The sequence below is a fragment of the Leptidea sinapis genome, chromosome Z (assembly GCF_905404315.1).
Source record: "Leptidea sinapis chromosome Z, ilLepSina1.1, whole genome shotgun sequence".
In the NCBI taxonomy this organism is placed as follows: domain Eukaryota; kingdom Metazoa; phylum Arthropoda; class Insecta; order Lepidoptera; family Pieridae; genus Leptidea; species Leptidea sinapis.
The window spans coordinates 7,889,995-7,908,304 of NC_066312.1; the positions used below are offsets into that span (position 1 = coordinate 7,889,995).

The following is an 18,310-nucleotide window of genomic DNA, read 5'->3' on the forward strand; positions in this document are numbered from 1 at the left end:
TTAGCCGCGGTGAATTACAATCACGTCGACTAACATCTAAAATAGAATTGATTAGATTTTTTTTTTTTTTTCAAATCTACAGATTCTATTATCTATACTTATAACAACCTACCTACACGTAAATGTACGAGTACTAGTAACTTACAGGGCACCTTTCGAGTCCCTTTCGTAAGTTACAGTAAAAAATCCTTAATCCCTTTAACACGAATGCCCAAAGAGAAAACGGTTGTTCGACAAGCCAAAGGATTTATGTATATTATTTTTGTTTCGAAAGATTTAAAATGTTTTATTGATGTAAGTATTCGTTTTTCAAATGTTTTTATATTTTTAACATTTTTTTCGGATAGCAGCAAGTGTTTCTTCAACTATGAGTCTAGCTAATTAAGCTACCATCTTCAGACCTTTGGTGTTACCAAATGCGAAGGCAATACAGTTCATGAGGAAAATATCGCTCAACGAAGAATATTCATGTCCCGCACTTTGTATTTCACTCAGATAATATCGTGTCAACAAACTTATTTCCGCAATACTCATGGTGCAATTATACTAACCTAGCCATATCTAACAACTATTGATACACCATTAAAGTATTATACGAAACGACAAATAAGTTTGATATAACAAAGATTCGACTTCTCGGACAAATTTTTGGCTATTTTCACGATTCTGTATTTGCATTGGTTGAGAGGAATGTGGTGCTATGGGAACTTACTTCCATGGCGCCGCTGCAGTGGAATTAACAATATAAAATATTATTCTACTACGATTTTGAACTTTTATCATTGGCTTATTTACACGTTATTATTATAAACAACATGCTTAATATTATTAAGGTCTGGAAGCATGCTAAGTGAAAGGCACTTGAAAACTGAACATTATTACAAAATAAGGAAATAAATCTCAGTGACATGAATAATGAAATTAAGAGAACAGTGCGATTCACTTGATAGTGATATGCACCTTTTAGTAACACCAGATGAATTACAGAAGTGCTTGAAACTAAAAAATAATAGTAATGAATAGGCACAAACATACATAAAACCTCGTGTGCTAAGTGATTAGCGCTTTAGTACAAAATTGTTAATCCAAGAGTGGTGCTAAGTGCTTGAAGTATTTTTGGAAGTGAGTGCTGCTAGCAAGAGGTTCAAATAACTGATTGCACGCAAAGCTTGGATCAGCACTATGTGATTAATCGACTATAAAAGCCTTCTAACAGCCTGTAACAAAATGACTTATTGTGAGGCAATTGGGAAAACTTAGGAACCCTAATCAGGACCTTTTCGGAACACAAATAATTGTAAAATACTTCTTAAGACCGCAGTGAGCCTAGTGTTAGAAGATTTTGTATTGTCACCCCGTTACACGTATAATGTGATAGTGGAATTTGAATGAGCAAACGTAACATCTCAGTCAAAAGAGGCTCCTATTAGGGGGTGCTGCTAGGAAGAATTTTCTGTAGTTGATTCCATGTGTAAGAGCTTATGAAGCGTTCTCCACCCAGAAGGTAGTAGTAGAAGTAGAAGTGGGCCCACTACTTGAGAACCGAAAGGTAAACGTCGCCTGGTCTGAGGAACTATTTCCAAAAGATAGTCAGTCCATCTGACAGACAACTCTCAAGGTTGACTCACAACTCTATATTTACTACTTAGCTTATATTTTATGGCGATGCTATATTTTTAAAAGATGTGATACGCCTACTTTAATAGTTTATGGGCAAAAAATTTATGTTCTAACATTAGAAAAAGCATCAATTCACATAACCAACAGGGTAATAAGAAAAGCAGATATACATTATCATTGATAAAAAAGGAGTATAACATTAACAGCTAGCTACTCTACTGCTGTGACTACTACATCTCGCTTACACCAATACCTAACCTATGCTATTTAGTTTTATCATTAATCTCGGCAAATTACATCTAAACTACATTTGAGTATATATTCTTTTCTTTAAATGTACTACTACTTATGGTAAGATTATCTATTCTCATAAAAACATACCTAAAGTGTCCTAGAAACGGTAACGTTTCGGGTGTCACTTTGATAAGCTACAGTACAATATTCTATTTAGATCAACACATATGCCCATTGAGAAAAAACTATCAAATGCATAGGGCGTTCAATAAAAGTAGGAATGAGTATGATATTATGCTTTTATAAAATATAATTTTATTTTTAGATAATCTTGTCTTTTATCTTACTACACTTGGAATATCTCTTCTCTTAACTAAAACTTCATCCGAAACACATAAAAATCCTGTATTCAAGCGACTACGACGACTTCTTCGTCATTTTCGAATCTCTGTCCTTTCCATTAATCATTCACCCATGGAAGGAGATAGAAATCGCTGAGGGCTAGGTGTACAGTGGATGCTCAAATATTTAAAAGGCAGCATATTAATTTGCAAACATAACAACCGCCGCTGCAATGCTCACTTGTGATCCGGGGCATTATCTTAATAGAAAAATACAAGTTTTGCTTGATATACATTATATTTTTTCAAGAATTTTGTTTTTTTTTACAAACGTAGAGTTCCATTAGTTTTTATGTATCATTTAGTATTCTGGGAATTCATTAATTCTGGGGATTAACGTATAAAACGCTATGCACACTTCTAGTACAAATCTTTGTTTCTTTCGCTGTAAAACGTACAGTTACAAGATGATTAATATAATTTTGCAATATTGTAAACCATATTTTGTTCGGTCAGCGCAATTTTTGGGTTAGCGGGGGTCATATTTGTTGGACATATTTCCACGTATAAATTATTAGAATACAGCGAAGCATTTGCACTTTAAATACTCTGTAAATCTTATTTAACTTGTTCCGTACTGAAATCTTTAATTAATTACCGAATACAAGTATAGATTTTCCAATTTCGACAACATGTCTCGACATACTAGTTTGTACCTCATTCTCACTATATATTGAAGAATCCTCATCTAATACACGCTTACTTTACAATATTAGTTAAATGAAATGAAATTGAAATCAAATTATTTTATTTGCAAGAAACATTGTACAGGTTGTTTTCAGTAAGCCATTCAATTATATCCTTTATTGTTTTATTAATTTATATATAATTATGTCAATTCATTGTGTCATTTAATTACAATAGAAATGTCATCAACAAATAGTGTACAGTCGTTTATGTAGACTATGAATAGAAGTGGACCCCAGGTACTTCCTTGTGGTACACCTTTCGTTAAGTGGAACTTCTATTCGATAAGTTTATTATTACTTCTTATTTATTATTTCGGTTTGCAATTTAAACGCATTGAGTGCGGTTTGAAAGAGAATATTTAAGTCATTTGCTTGACGTCGAATACCATATTGATCGCATTTATCTAAGATCATCCATGTTGCCAAATACGAAAGGACTGATTGCCTTCGTATTTGGCAACATGTATGATGAGGAAAATTGCACTCAACAAAGGACATTAAGATAATAATCGTGTCAACAAACTTATTTCCGCGATACTCATGGTGCCATTTTACTAACCTAGCCATATCTAACAACTATCGACACCACTAGTATATACAAAACGACAAATAAGTTTCATCTAACAATGATTGGACTTTACGGTGCTCGGAATACATTTTCCACTTTATTATTATTTCACTCTATTTTGTGATTGAGACAAATAGTTTTTTCTGGGAATTTACAACCATATACAACCAAATTCATAATGCTGCAGTGGTATCAACAGTGTTAATTTTGAACTTTGTTTATCATTGGAGTATGTACGTATGTTAGTATTACTTTATACGTAAGTATCTGTCCCTTCTCTAGGGTATTACAAACATCATGCTCAATATTATTTAGGTCAGGAATCATTATTGTAACATGTAAGATATTTTAAAATTTAGCAGTATTATTAGCATAGAAAGAAAGAAATATCAGTGATATCGAAATCAAAGGTAAAAAATTACGAGAGTTACAAAAATCAACAATGTGTTTCACTTGAAAGTGAGAAATAATAATACTCTTGTGCTAAAATGCGAGTGTATTAGCTGGTGCAAACTGAGCATCTGCTAGTAACTTTCTATGGATACATGGACTATTGATAGCCAATGGCTAAAAATCTCTTAAAACCAAGATTTCACAATTTTGTACCGTGCAGATGGATGCGTGGCTGAAGCGATGCTTAATCTCAAACGGTGTCTCTCCGAATCCGGGGTTATTAAGAGTAGTATTTAACCCTTCGTTCTTCAGTTCTTCCAGTGCGTTCCATCAATGGATAATGTGCAAGTGGCTGATTGTGGGTGTGAGAGCTAATGAACCTATCGCCTTGTGCACGAATTTATGAAACCAAATCCTGAACGCCGAATTGGCCAATATAGAAGTGTAAGCACTAAAGACCGTATGTTCTAAGGAAGTCTCTTCAAAGATATAACTTCGCAAACCCATCAGAAATTCAGTGGTGTCAAAGAATCTTGTAAATTTGACCACCAAAATCCCATAATTGTAATAAATCATTAAAGCCTGGATCAGCACTGTGGGTTAACCAACAACAATCCCTACTCCAAGCCCTGATACGACTTCCCACCAGATGATACGACTAACTAGGGAGAACTTACGCATCCTAACAAAGACCCGTACGGGGCTTTATAAGCTGGAATGGAAAACATCTCCCTATAATCCGTAACAAGCTAGGTGAAACCAATTAACAAATTTTTTGCATAAACATAATATTATTTCTACATTTTATATATTTTTAAATTCTATATTTACTACTAATATTACTAATCTTGAACGTATATATCTTACATTTGAGATGTTTTTTATGTTGTCATACTGACAAGATCTTTATGAGCGAATGAGATATACGGTGAGTATAAAAAATAAAAAGCCATATTACATTTATACCTAACTACTACAGTGTTGAACTTCAATCACGTCGACTAAAATCTAAACTACATTTGAGTGTTTTGTTATTTTTTTGGCAAATGTACAACTTATATTATCTATTGTTATAACAAAGTACCTAAACTTAACTGCCATATTGGTAAGCTACAGTAAATTATTATTAATAATGACGTCAACACGAATGCCCGAGAAAAACTGTGTTCTAATATAATACACAATTACCTATATTTAATTTCAAATATACAACTTCTTACGGTCCATCGACTGGCCCAAGAATACCTACCTAACTTATTTTTATTTCGATATTTTTTTAATTTTTATTATTTTTTTTAAATTTTAAAATGTTTTATATTTTTTTTTCTGTATAATTCACTCATATTTTCTGTATTTTATATAAATTGCATAATATATGCTAAACCTAATTATTATATATGTATATACGAGAGCAAATCGAAGATACTTGCTCTTAAACTGCTGCGGAACAACACAATACTTAACAATTTTTTTGATAATTTGCTATCGAAATCGTATTAAAATAAAGGGTTTCTGGCGGCAGATATATCATTTTAAAAACGATTATTTCAAAAAGTAAAATCATCACCTGCAAGTTAACTGCATCGTGTGGTGCGAAACACTCCATTTTGAACAACGTTTGCAACTCGAAGGAAGATATTTGGATGACATAATCTTCCAAAAGTTAAATCCACATTAATATAAATTTTTTAATTAAAACAAAATGTCAAATAGTTTAATTATTATTTCATTTTTAAAACATAAATCTGCCGCCAGAGTCTATGGACATTGCTTCGACTGCTGCGAGTCAACTATGAGACTTTGTTAGATACAAGCTTCAGGCCGTCGGTGTTGTCGCAAGTCAATACAGTCCATGAGGAAAATAGTGCTCAAAGAAGGACATTCGCATCCCGCACTCTGTATTTCACTCAGATAAAATCGTGTCAACAAACTTATTTCCGCTATACTCATGGTGCAATTTTACTAACCTAGCCATATCTAACAACTATCGATACACCATTAAAGTATAAACGACAACAAAAATAAGTTTGATCTAACAACGATTGGACTTCATGATTCCCGGATTAAATCCTTCACTTTTTGTTTATTTTCACATTACCGTATTTGCAATGGTTGAGACGAATGAGGTTCTATGGACAACTTGTTATGCCGGAGTATTTAACAGTTGGTTGATTCATGCTGCTATATTAAAAAAAAATTGTCACTTTCTCGGTTAGTCTCAGCTTGGTCGGCTTTAACACAGACAAGCAATCTCGCAATCGGCCAAAAATCAATGTAAAGGACTATGTTGAATATTTAAACGTTAGACAGATTGAAAAAAAGTGTGGTCAGAAGCAGAACTAATAATACTTCTTAACATATTATATAAAATTAAGAAAACTCTAATGTTACTACAATTATTATAAACATGATAATAATTTAAATACTCAAAAGAAAATAAGTTAGTAGAAGAAAGACAATCTTCAAGTCCACGACGCGCAAAGCTCTTGAAACGGCGGACGTATTAAGACAAGTCACGACCACGAGTAGACTTTACATAAAGTCTTAGTGTTTGAAATTATGAAAGATGTAATAATTGCGAACATATGATAAGATTACAGTAACATAAATAACCGTATATATTATTATTATTAGTCAACATGTTATGCCACTTAGGTATTCAAAATCCTATATTCTTAAAATGTATTTCTTATCATATCTATGGTTATAATTTAATTTCATAAGATGTGATGCGTCAGTTTAAATGCTAAGAAAATCATCAGATTTTCATTCCTTGTAGGGAATTAAATTATTATTCAACTAAATCTATATATAATCTCAGGATGCGTTCAATCTCTATCACCTCACCTACCACCTAAATATATCCTAAACTAATATGGTAAACAATCATTAGGCTCGGTAAATCTCGACACCTCGACTAACAACTTAACCTAAACTAAGCTAATAAGATAAGTAAGACATTAGTGGCAGTGCATCTATATCACTTCACCTAACATATTTTGTACCTAATAACCTAGATTGTGTTATGTTAAATTCAAGCCGCGGTGAATCCCGATCATCTAGCCTAACATCTAATCTTAACCCAAGCTAATAAGATAAATCAACATTATCTGCAGTGAATCCTGTAGGCATCGCCTAATACCTAACCAAACCCAAGGCTAATAATAAAACACACTGTCATACTCGATGTCAGTACAGCAACAATAAAATACAGAAGATTTTCAATCAATTTAAGTAAAGGTGTTGCCGTCATGCTCTTGAAGGGCGGTACTTATGGTAATTGGATGACCCAGACTTAACAAGATAAATAATCCGAATAATTCATGCAATTCATTGATGCATTGTATATGCAACAAAACATATAAATGTTTTGTTGCAGATACATAAACCCCAACCGCCCAAAGATGTTAATCCCACCACCAACGGAATGCACGCAAGCAAAGTTAAGAAGCAAACTATGTAAGTACCGCCATAATCGAAATGATTGCAATAAATTATTGTGAGCGAAAAAAGGAATAACCGCACTAAATCTATAATTTAAATTCCAGAGAATAATGGCTTTTTTATGACAGCAAGGGACGAGACGAGCAGGACATTCAGCTGATGGTAATTGATACGCCCTGCCCATAACAATGCAGTGCGGCTCGGGATTCTTCTATAATTCTGAGCGGAACTACAATTGTGCTCGTCACCTTAAGACATAGGATGTTAAGTCTCATTTTCCCAGTAATTTCACTAGCTATGGTGCCCTTCAGACCGAAACACAGTAATGCGTACACACTACTGCTTCTTGTCAGACATAGGCGCCGTTGTGGTACCCATAATCTAGCTGGCAACCTGTGCAAAGGATGCCTACTACTGGTATGCGTTCTGTTGACGAAAGTATCTAAAGTAAAGTAGCATCAAAACATATAGATGTTTTGATGAGAATACAGCATTACATTGAATGAAAATCAACCATTATTAATTATTCTATTAAAACCTTACTTTATTATTAACTTATTACATTAAGCCTTAAATTATTTAAGTTTCTTTTGCGCCACTCAGGATCCCTTGAAATTAAAGTTTTAAAATAGATTGTCTGGAAGACTGTCCGCAATGATCAATGTTGTTTTTATATAATGTCAACAATTAACACTAAATATAAATTTATTTTGATATTAACTAACAGTTTTATGAAATAGATAACTGAACAGTATTGATCCGTTATATATAGTAAATAAAATTTACTTACTATTTTACGTTTTTATACACTAATATTGGATATAAAGATTGAGAGTATATAATGAAATAGTTAAGCCGTTCTATGTTTACACCATCGCGGGAATAGTTAGGGAAGGTTCCTAGCATCTCAAAACGTCGAGATCTGACGAAAACTCGATTTTCGAAAAATGGGATAGAAATAACCCCGGTTTTGTTTTTATGTTATTTTAATAGGAGGAAAAACGAGCGTACGGGTCACCTGGTGTTAAGTGATCACCGCCGCCCACATTCTCTTGCAACACCAACGGAAACACAAGAGCATTGCCGGCCTTTAAGGAAGGTGTACGCGCTTTTTTTTTAAGGTACCCATGTCGTATCGTCCCGGAAACACCGCACAAGGAAGCTCATTCCACAGCTTTGTAGTACGAAGAAGAAAGCTCCTTGAAAACCACACATCCAGAGGTGGGGATGATAACCTAACTTGTGGCGTGTCGTGCGAAGGTGGAATTCGGCAGCAGAAATCAGGTTAAACCGCTCACCCCTCGGAACACTTCCCGTGATAAATGCGGTAGAAGACACGCAATGAAGCGAAAAGAAGTTTTTGAAATTTTTAAACCGGGAAGTTAATATGGAAGGTAAGAAATAAAAATGTGACGTAAGATAACAATGTATGCAAACATTGAGGATGAGTAACTGAAATAGCTTCATAATTAAGTTATCCATTATGGAATAACAAAATTAGAATTGTAGAAAAAATGCATAAAGGTTAGTATTTTCTTTTATTAACGCGAGTGTTACACATTTAAATAAAACACTTTTAAAGGATTAAAACGCGTGTAACGGTTTCACATTAGATGTTTGCGTAAAAGTTACATTTTTATTTTGGTTAACCCGAAGTTTCAAGACCTATCCAGATCTCGTTTTCAGGGGGATAACTAAAATAAAAATGTAATTTTTCGCAAACATTTAATGTAAAACCGTTACAATTACACGCGTTTTAATCCTTAGAAAGTGTTATTTAAATGCATAAAGATTGTTGGTACTTAGAAGATGGCTAATCAGAAAGATCTTTTAGTTTCACAGAAAGACATAATGTAAGATATAAAAGTATAAGGCTTACAGCATAGCTTAAATAGTTAATTTCTTATTTTAGTAACATTAAATCATGTCCTAGATTAATTTAGTAATATGTACCACTTATATATGTATTGAAACATATATTTGTTTAATGAAAAATAATAATAAAATTTAAAAGTAATTATTTTTTGGATTTGTTTTTTTTTTAGTTTTTTTTTTTATTTTTATTTTATTTATAAAAGCTAACTTTAATGATATTGCTAATTAATCTTAATGCTAAATGGTTAATCTTTAATTAGTTTTCTTAAATATTAGACATAATATATGGCCATTAAGCGGGTCTTCAACCACCTCCCAATGAGACCTTAGATATAATGGATGTTAATCTTAATAGCCCGCTTAAGATCACGAAATAAATGGATCAGATAATTCCAACCCCAACATACTAAGTAAAAAGTTTGATTTGCATCTTCTTTTTTGTACTTTGGCTGAGCTTATTTTGTGTAAAAAATGTTTTTATTTTTATTTTGTATCATTTTGTATTTTTTTTGTCATTTTTATTTATTAACAACAACCTTAATATTAGTAAGGCTAGATCATTTTTATCGTCGCTTAATGATCTGTATTTGCTATTGAACTATCCACATACCCCTTTTCGAATATAAACTTAAAGAAACCTACCATTTAAGTATTTTAATATAAAAGTATAATTCATAATCAATCAATGATAAGATAAGTTAATTTTGCAATGTTCATAAATTTAGGATGGCTAAAATACTTAAAGAAATCTGCAATATCCGTTATTCTGTTTTTATGTATCTTTTTTTTAAGGTTAAAGAATAAGTCAAATCAAGCAATACTTATTAATAATAGCTTTATCCTCTGATTGAAGGACTAGCATCAGTGGTCATAAAAAAATAAAAAATATAGCTTTATTCCGACTTTAGCAACGATACAAGATGTTGACCGTGTGTACACAAATTTTTGTCAATAAAGTTAATAACTAAGTAAAATTAATATCGAATGTAAATATGTAATAATTATTATTATATCAAAACATATTATGGTAATTGACTACAACTAACCATCCAAATTAACTTTTCTATAAGTCAACAATAATTTCCCATAATATAAGTGTCATATAAAACTGTAATGCCCAAAAGTAAAAAGGAGAAGAGCTCTTACCCTATACTAGACTTCGTGGTTTTCGTAAAAATCTCGCCCATTCTCTTGGTGATAAAAGACGTTAAAAATCTGTTACCAGCCGTGTCATCTAGCAATGTGTAAAAAAGCTCATCATTATAAAATTAAATAATAACGAAGGAATTTTATTTTGAAAAAAATTTGAACAGATTACATTATATTATAAAACAAAGAAGAGAGATCACACTATTGTATACAACATAAATAATCAATATTAAATTATAAGTCAATATAAAAAGAAAAGCAATATTTCATAAAACAAACCCCAACGATTAAGGCGTTTTATGAACCGTAAAATTTAACAGATGTATACAAATCTTTGATAAATATGTACTTTACTTTCTAATAGGCATCTTGTGAATACATTCAAATGTCGTTAATGGATATATCATACTTTAGGAATCGACATTATAATATTGCACTACAATTATCATCAATCAATCTACTGCTAACACAGATAGGGCACAATGCGATTACCATAATTGTGGAGCTAGAGAATAGCAATAACGATAAATACAATAGCTGATCACTACACTAAGTGGATGTATTGCATAAAAAAGAGACAAAAGATGATGAAATACATTTTACTGAGGTATAGGAAGAAAAGATAATTTAATTGAAAGGATTGTATTATCATGAGTTTTTGGATGTCTTCGATTTATAAGTTCTACGAGACAGTAAGATCTTAATGGAGCAATCGAGCGGAAACTCACCCAAATCATAATCCAACGCAAAGTTGACAATGGATGTCTAGTTATCGTTTCGGTGAATTTTTACCATCCAAAAACTATTTGTCTGAAAAGTCATGAAATAATTAGAACTAGCGAATAAGGCTTAGAAGACTGAAGAGGAAGCTAAGAGTATAATAACTTATTGATGTACTACATGAACTACACAAAATAAAAGCACTAATGGCGATATAAGGTCAACCTACACTTTAAGGCAGTAAAGGCATTCCTATTCAACTTTAGTGTGTATAGGCTATATTTAGAATAAACTAATTCAATGTATTTATGTAATATAAGGAAACAATTACTAATTAATAAAATAATACAGAATCATACAAATTTGGAATCTAATGAAAATATTCCTAAACGACTGAAACCTCTAGATACTTTTGATAAATGAATACTGAAATATAACTTAATACATGAAAAGTAGAGATGGAAAATTAAAAGGCTACAGCAATACTAGAAAGATAATAAACAACAAAATGATGTTTATTGAGAAAACACAAAGGAAACGAAAGCATGAATCTGATCTCTAGGCAACTTTAAAAGATGTATAAGATTATATCAAAAATATTGTCATTTAGTAACATTTACAGTAAATATTTTTAATATGCGAAAATCCGCAACAACACGAAATATAAACAAATAACAATATGTATATTGCTGTCGTATTGTTTCAATGATGTTTTATAATTTAATAATGAATGTAAATAATAGAAAAATCTTACATACTAAGTCCAAGCTTCGCCAAACAGGATGTGATAAAATAAACGAAAACCTACTTGAAATTTTACTAAAACAGAAGAATACATTTTTATAAATAGCAAAACTGTCATTAAAACAAGCAAATTGAAATAGAACATCAAGGATTTCGAAGATTTGAGCTTGAGAAGTGTCGGATGAAAATAATTTACAAAGAAGTACAATAATCCAATTATTAATATTAGTGAAATAATTGCCTATTAATGAAAGAAAGCATAGATCAAATGAAAGGGAGAAGGGGGAATTGTTTGATGAAGCTTAAATCCTCCGCGTAATAACACGATATGTCTTCACTATTCCTTGGAGATTTTACGAGAAGCACGGCGTAACTCACGTGGCTACTTCCTCCCTGTTGGTCTCAAACTCCATCTTGCTGATAGATTTTCAAACTCTTGACATTTGTATTGACTTCCGAGGCGTTCAGCGTTTTCGGCGTGACCTGTTTAAAAGTATTTTTAAGCGTTTATTTCACCTTAAATACATGTCGTACGATGTCGAAGTTCTACCAGTGGGAGGCTCCATTGCAGCGGATGCCGGCTAGATTATGGGTACCACAACGGCGCCTACTTCTGCCGTGAAGCAGTTATGTGTAAGCATTTCTGTGTTGGGTCTGAAGGGCGCCGTAGCTAGTGAAATTACTGGGCAAATGAGACTTAACATCTTATGTCTCAAGGTGACGAGCGCAATTGTAGTGCCGCACAGAATTTTTGGGTTTTTCAAGAATCCTAAGCGGCACTGCATTGTCCTAGGTGGGGCGTATCAATTACCATCAACTGAACATCCTGCTCGTCTCGTCCCTTATTTTCATAAAATAAACGTAAAGAACACTAGCACGCGAAGTTTTTCTATTATATGGTAGATGTTTTGCCTTTTGCAGCAAACTGAATCGTCAGTTAATATATCACAAAAAATGTTCATAAACATATTTCGTAAAAGGTGTACAAACTATCTTTTGGCCGTATATCATTTTCACACATTGTTTTTTTTGGAAGAACTGGCCATGGGTAATTTCTAACAGCTCTTGTCTTATTTATAAAAAAAAAAAAAACAAAAACAGCAGTATTAGTTTTGGAATAAATAATTTAAAAAGATTGTCAATACCAAACTAGAATAATTTTCTTCGAATTCGATGTAATTTACAGACGGACAGACAGTCAGACACACGACGTATCCTATAAATGTGATAATAAATAATAAAATAAATCCAAAACAACAAACAACCACACTGTAGTGTTTGGGACATAAAAAGGTAACTTATCACCAAAAATTTTGTGAAAAAAATGATGTTTCTGTAAATTTCATGTAACTATATTAAAAGGTTGATCAAGATGCGATGCTTTCAAATATTGCGAATGGTGTTACTATTTGTGCAATATTATGCAATGATGAAATTCGGAGACAGGTCAGCTATTTGGGATATTTTATAGTGTGCAGAGTATATCATAATACTTACAGTGTAGTTCTTAATATGTCCACTCAGCTTGTTCACATGAACGGCAAAACGATGGACACTGAAAACCAGCGCCTCGATTGCCTCGTCCGCCCATTTGCCGCTATAAAAAGAAAATACATTAAAGACAAATCACGCCAGTCACAGATTCTGTTTATTTCCAATTCTCTCATTTGGATTCGAATCGGGGTCTTCTGCTTTCCGGAACACCCAATGAGCTATTATAGTCTTGTATATAGTGGGGAAAGATACCTTTGGATTCTAATATTATTGTGACTGTTTCTCATTAAAACACGGATACAACTACATTTTTTTTTAATTGAACCCTAGCTAAATCGATTTCTCGCCCCCAAAACTACCTGTATACTAAATTTTATGAAAATCATTAGAGCCGTTTTCGAGATTCAGATTTTACATATCTTTATATAAATATAAAGATTTCTTGAGTGCGTGTGTATGTCACTGAAGTCCTCCTAGACGGCTGGACCGATTATGATGATTTTTTTGTGTGTTCCAGTGAATTTGAGATTGGTGTGTGTCTTCGGGTGGATTCGAGAATGGTTTACATTCACAATTGAACTATCTCTTAAACGGCTGGACCGATTTTGATGATTTTTTTTGTGTGTTGCAGTGAATTTGAGATTGGTTCAGATTCTCAATTCCGTCCATATAATATAATTCTCCTGCTCATGTGTATGTTTGTGAACTCATCTAAACGGCTGGACCGATTTTTCAAATTTTAGACGTGTGTACAGAACAACGTCTGTCGGGTCCACTAGTATAATATATATTTGAAGAATTGCTCGTTTAAAGATATAAGATGGAGTTTGAAATTTTATTCGTCAGCAACCACAATAAGTACAGACCCCCATAATATATCGTTGGTAATGTCTTGATGAGAAAACCTTGATTTTGGGTGTCCAGGTGATAGAGATTAAAAGTATAGCAGTCTCAATCATATCCCATAAAATTACGACGAAAATGAGGTTTGTTAACTAGATAATACTAACAATGGCTGTTTTGAATAAAAAATAAAAATCTTACTGTAAAAATGAATCGCCATCTGGATGTAAAGTCATTTTCATTTATGTCTATACATTGAAGTTACTTCCGGCTTCTCGGATAACCTCCCCAACCTAGAACAAATAATGTACATATAAATATAAAAAAAATATGTGAGATACAGGAACGTCCTCGCACAAGCAAGCCTACAACACCTCCAGCGGCCGTTTTCAATAACGTATCTATAGTTACGGATAGATTGCTGTCACCGTTTAATGACAAGATCTTATCTATCCATAGTTATGTACAGTATGGTTAAAGGATAGATTTGTCTTACCTCTAGTAAGTTAAACTAAGGATAGATATGTTTAATGAAAGTGGCCAAAGTCATTAAATTTGGACAAAACACTCAAATAAGGAAAAGAAGACTAAGCGCATAAACATAAATTTCAATTAATAGTAGTTAAAAAAACTAAAAAACACGCTTTTTATAGAATTTAAAGTTTGAATTATTTATAAAAGCGTGTTTTTTAAACTTACACTTAATTTGCATTGTTGAATTAAAAATTCTACAAATTAAATCAATCGGTTAAAGAAATAGTTGAAATTTAAAATTAACATCAACTCCTGCCGATGTATAATTACATAAATTATAAAAAATATAATTACGCTAATTGAGAAATAAAATGATTTTATAAAATTAATGCATTGTCATCGGTCCTCGATAAAGAAATTTGGCCGTTTAAAGTGGATCAATCGCGCCTAAATGAGTCGGTTACAAACAAACATATTAAACATATATATTATATACAGGTGAAGCTATTAAAAAGCGTATAAAAATTATTTATTTACAACGATCTGCAATTTTAATTCTAATGTTTATCTATATCGCCGTCTGGCGCATGTGCATAAGAAACTCAAACAACTGCATTGATTTCAGGGTGTGGCAACATTTCCAACAGGGAAATTTTAAATTCAATCCAAGACTGTGAGGAAACAAATACAGTATTGTTTCTAACTTAGATTCAAGATGCGGCAATAAACTCGTTCCATTGTTACAACATCCAATTAAATTTTATAAACTCACTCTTTTGTTATATCTCTAACAATGACAAGGAATGAATCCACAAAAAAAAAACTTATCGGGCTTGTAACTAATCTTTATCTACACCCATGCTTTAAATCCTCTATCAAAGATTCTAAAACAGTTAGCTTATTAAACCAACATTAAAACACCTAATGTCCTTATAACCATTACATCATCCAAACGAGTTTTGTAATGAAATTCAGTACAACATTATATCATCCGTTTTTATAATAATACTCCTTTGGATAATGTTTGATTACTAGGGCTGGCTTTTTTAATGTTCGTAGTATGCTGTTTTAGAATATTTTATAGAGGATTCATATTATGGGTGTAGATAAAGTATTGTATGCAACCTTTGATAATTAGGTATTAAAACACAAATGTGATACTATAACACAACGTATTATCAAATCAAAACAAAAGAAGACTGGATGGAACGGAATTGATACCATACATCCCGTAGTAACACTACTTCGCGCATGCGCCAACATCGGTACCAACTAGTAATTCCTACCTGTTTCACATGATCGATCGTTTATACTAGTATATAAATCACTCATAATAGTAAAATGGATAATAGGTGCAAAAATAGTATTTATAAATCTCCTATATTAATTTTAACGGTCTGCTTTGATAGTTATATTTTATATCCAAACGTTTACGTCTATGTGGCTAACCAGCGCATGTGCAAGTGAGTTGCACTTTCGGCTAATAGCTGTATTGATTTCAGGGTGTGGCGATGATATCGAATCGGTACATAACGACTGAACTCAAATTCGCAATATAAGAGTGGACTTGAGTCTATGAGGAAATGAATAGAAGATATTTTTACCAGTGGCAGGCCTTTGCACCGGATGCCAGTTAGATAATGGGTAACCCTACGCCGCCTATTTCTGCCGTGAAGCAGTAATGTGTAAGCATTACTGTGTTACGGTCTGAAGGGCGCCGTAGTTAGTGAAATTACTGGGCACAAGGTGATGAGTGCAGTTGTAGTGCCGCTATGAATGTTTGGGTTTTTCAAGAATCCTGAGCGACACTGCATTGTAATGGGCAGGGCGTATCAATTACCATCAGCATAACACCCTGCTCCTCTAAAACTGTGCTAATCAGCGCATGTACATTGCAACTTGAACAGCTGTACTGATTTCAGGGTGTGGCGATGATATCGAATCGAAACATAGCAACTGAATTCAAATTCACAATATTAGTGTGGACTAGAGACTATGAGGAAATTAATACAATATTATTTCTTAAGTAGGTACAAGGTGTAAAAAATATTCCTGTATGACTGTTTAAAAAATCAAATAAAATTTTATGAACTCTTTAGGTATATCCCGAAAATTTGTAATGAGTTCACATCAAACAAATAGTAGTTAAAAAAAACTAAAATACACGATTTTTATAGAAAACCGAACAAAAAAAATTATTAAAATTAAAATCAATTCTTGCCTTATATATGAAAATTATATAAATTTTATCAAATTAATGTATTGTCATGATTCCTCGATAAATCTACGAAGTTTGAACAAAATCTGCAAAGTGGGTCAAAATCGCGCCGAAATTAGTCGGTTACAAACAAACACATAAACAGGTGAAGCTAATAAAAAGCGTGTAAAAAAGACATGAATTATGTAATAAATTCGAACAAAACTTGTTATGAAAGTAAAAGATTTGGAAAGATTGAGAAACTTGATTTCAAAACACTAATTTTGAAAGGTGTGCTTGAATAGTTGTATTTTACATTCAAACCTTTACGTGTTTGTGGCTAGCCTGCGCATGTGCAATTGCAAGTTGAACAACTGCATTGATTTCAGGGTGTGGCGATGATATCAAACAGGTACACTTTAACACAATTCACATTTGCAATTATTGGGTGGACTAGAGACCACGAAGTGACAAATACGAGATTATTTCCAAAGAAGTTTAAAGATGCGTCCAAACAATTAATGTTCGATTGTTAAAAAATTAAACATTTATATTAAATACGCACACTTTTGAGATATTCCAAATACTTGCAATGACTCCACATTAAAAAGTACTAACCAGGATTGTACACTTAACAAAACGTGTTATCACAGCGGAAGATTTCTAAGGAAGGAAATAGTTTGCGCAAGCGCGAAAACTCGTACCAATAAGCAACTCCCATCTTGTTAATTTCACGCCATAATTCCTTATTATAACCGTATAAAAAGGTAATTAAGTGGATAACTATCAAATACAAAATCATTACATTATTTTAACAATCTACTAGAATATTTATTTATTTTAGTAAACGTTTTTCGTCTATGTGACCGAGCAGCGCATGTGCAATTTGTACAGCTCCATTGATTTCAGGGTGTGGCGATGATATCGAACAGATCTACGAAATCTGCATTCAGATTTGTAATATAAGGTTGGACTAGCGAAAATGAGGTAATAAATTCAATAAAATAACACAAAATAAATATGTGTATAATAAATGAAGGTTAAAATAACAAATTAAATTTTATGTTAGTACTCACTTTTTTGGTATCGAAAATTTTAAGCGTACCCTTAAGAAAAAAACTTATCAGGCTTGTAATATTTTTAAATAAAACATGTTAACAAAGCAAACTGAACTGCGGAAAGGACAACATACATCGTGATCACACAAGATTCGAAACAACTAGCAACATCCACTTGATTTATTTCATACCATTATTCAGTATTCTTTTCAGTTGTGACACTACAAAAATAGGATTGTGTGGCGGATATTCGCCCGTAATAGCATATTATAATAATTTTGCCATCGTAAATCAAACATTCAGTTGGGCGCGACACTCGCAGCGGGTCGAAAGTGTGCTTGCGACGCCGTCTCTCCTCTAGAAGCTTTATGCACGCGCCGCGCACGCTCATTTTGAGTGCCGATTTA

General features: G+C 32.6%; 1 long non-coding RNA gene across 2 annotated transcripts in view; it reads right to left on the reverse strand.

Annotated features, from left to right (window-relative positions):
- Positions 1 to 228: 228 nt before the first annotated feature.
- The window catches only part of LOC126978314 (uncharacterized), a 29,266-nt gene continuing 11,184 nt past the window's right edge, over positions 229 to 18,310 (reverse strand). The window contains exons 2-5 of one of the 2 annotated variants that reach the window (XR_007732597.1): positions 14,376 to 14,467; positions 13,335 to 13,434; positions 5,873 to 12,320; positions 229 to 551 (exon numbers count right to left, since the gene is read on the reverse strand). This is a non-coding gene — a long non-coding RNA (uncharacterized LOC126978314). Of the gene's footprint in view, positions 552 to 3,012; positions 12,321 to 13,334; positions 13,435 to 14,375; positions 14,468 to 18,310 lie in introns of those variants that run through there. The other variant, XR_007732596.1, reaches the window with a different exon arrangement.